General features: G+C 53.2%; 1 protein-coding gene across 1 annotated transcript in view; it reads right to left on the reverse strand.

The window, feature by feature from the left end:
- LOC311323135 (synaptic vesicle glycoprotein 2C-like) overlaps positions 1–2500 on the reverse strand; it is a gene marked incomplete at both ends in the record, with an annotated part of 26734 nt that overhangs the window by 4994 nt on the left and 19240 nt on the right. The gene's annotated exons all lie outside the window — the stretch shown is intronic.

Genomic DNA, 2500 nt, shown 5'->3' on the forward strand with positions numbered 1-2500 from the left:
ACACACACACACACACACACACACACACACACACACTACACCACACACACACCACACACACACTCTTATTTATACACATATCTCTTCACTTACATTTGAAATGTAGCCCTATATGTTTCAAACGTAAGAGATAGAAGGCCGTGGTGTTTCTCTGATTGGCCGAGCCTGACACACACAGCGAGCGCGTCTGTTCCTCACCCCGCCTACGGGCGCTGCTGCATCTTGCATTATGATATTGCCTTTGATTGAATCTCCCGCTAAATGTGCGTTCTGTACCCTGGGGGCGGAGAGGAGAACTACAGATCGATGAGGCTGTCATCTGGACTTTGTTAGGCTCTGACTCTACGGGGGGAGAGAGGAGAGAGAGAGACTAAGAAGGAAAGAGGGAGAAGGATGGGAGAGAGTGAGACGAGAGAGAGAGAGAGAGAGAGAGAGACTAAGAAGGAAAGAGGGAGAAGGGTGGGAGAGAGTGAGACGAGAGAGAGAGAGAGAAGGAAAGAAAGTGTGGAAGATGGGTGGGACAGAATGAGAGAGATAGAGAGGGAGAGGGGTGGATGAAACGAGAGAGAAAGAGAGAGAGAAGAGGGAGAGAGCGAAGAAAGAAGGAAAGAGAGGGAGGTGGGTGGGGGAGAATGAGAGAGAGAGGGAGAGAGAGAGGGAGAGAGAGAGGGAGGGAGAGAGAGAGAGAGAGGGAGAGATAGAGGGAGAGAGAGGGAGGGTGAGAGAGGGAGAGAGAGAGGAAGGGAGAGAGAGGGAGAGGGAGAGATAGAGGGAGGGAGAGAGGAAGAGAGAGGGAGGGAGAGAGAGAGGGGAGAGAGAGGGAGAGAGAGAGAGGGAGAGAGAGAGAGAGAGGGATGGAGAGATAGAGGGAGAGAGGGAGAGGGAGGGAGAGAGGGAGAGAGGGAGAGAGAGATAGAGGGGGAGAGAGGGAGAGGGAGGGAGAGAGAGGGAGAGGGAGAGATAGAGAGAGAGAGAGAGAGAGAGAGAGAGAGGGAGAGATAGAGGGAGAGAGGGAGAGAGAGAGGGAGGGAGAGAGAGAGAGGGAGAGATAGAGGGAGAGAGGGAGAGGGAAGAAGAGAGAGAGAGGGAGAGATAGAGGGGAGGGAGGGAGATAAGACTTTTAATTTCCTGGTCGGTGCAGATAAAGAGGCAGGGAGACCATTACCAGCAGAGCTGTGTTGTTGTTATTGTTGTTGTTGTTGGGGGGAATAACAGATCGCTGGGCTACAGTAACTGAGAACGGGATAGGCTGCACGTTAACTACCACACCCCTGAACCCACCAATCACACACTCCTCCTAACTACCACACCCCTGAACCCACCAATCACACACTCCTCCTAACTACCACACCCCTGAACCCACCAATCACACACTCCTCCTAACTACCACACCCCGGAACCCACCAATCACACACTCCTCCTAACTACCCCACCCCTGAACCCACCAATCATATACTCCTCCTAACTACCACACCCCTGAACCCACCAATCACACACTCCTCCTGACTACCACACCCCTGAACCCACCAATCACATACTCCTCCTAACTACCACACCCCTGAACCCACCAATCATATACTCCTCCTAACTACCAACCAATCATATACTCCTCCTAACTACCACACCCCTGAACCCACCAATCACATACTCCTCCTAACTACCACACCCCTGAACCCACCAATCATATACTCCTCCTAACTACCAAACCCCTGAACCCACCAATCATATACTCCTCCTAACTACCACACCCCTGAACCCACCAATCACACACTCCTCCTAACTACCACACCCCGGAACCCACCAATCACACACTCCTCCTAACTACCCCACCCCTGAACCAGGAGATCACTCCTCCTCCTAACTACCCCACCCCTGAACCAGGAGATCACTACTCCTCCTAACTACCCCACGCCTGAACCAGGAGATCACTACTCCTCCTAACTACCCCACCCCTGAACCCACCAATCACATACTCGTCCTAACTACCCCACCCCTGAACCAGGAGATCACTACTCCTCCTAACTACCCCACCCCTGAACAAGGAGATCACACACTCCTCCTAACTACCCCACCCCTGAACCAGGAGATCACTACTCCTCCTAACTACCCCACCCCTGAACCAGGAGATCACTACTCCTCCTAACTACCCCACCCCTGAACCAGGAGACCACACACTCCTCCTAACTACCCCACCCCTGAACCAGGAGATCACTACTCCTCCTAACTACCCCACCCCTGAACCAGGAGACCACACACTCCTCCTAACTACCCCACCCCTGAACCAACCAATCACACACTCCTCCTGACTACCCCACCCCTGAACCAGGAGATCACTACTCCTCCTAACTACCCCACCCCTGAACCAGGAGATCACTACTCCTCCTAACTACCCCACCCCTGAACCAGGAGATCACTACTCCTCCTAACTACCCCACCCCTGAACCAGGAGACCACACACTCCTCCTAACTACCCCACCACTGAACCAGGAGATCACTACTC

The sequence above is a fragment of the Borostomias antarcticus genome (assembly GCF_949987555.1).
Source record: "Borostomias antarcticus genome assembly, chromosome: 2".
Taxonomy (NCBI): Eukaryota; Metazoa; Chordata; class Actinopteri; order Stomiiformes; family Stomiidae; genus Borostomias; species Borostomias antarcticus.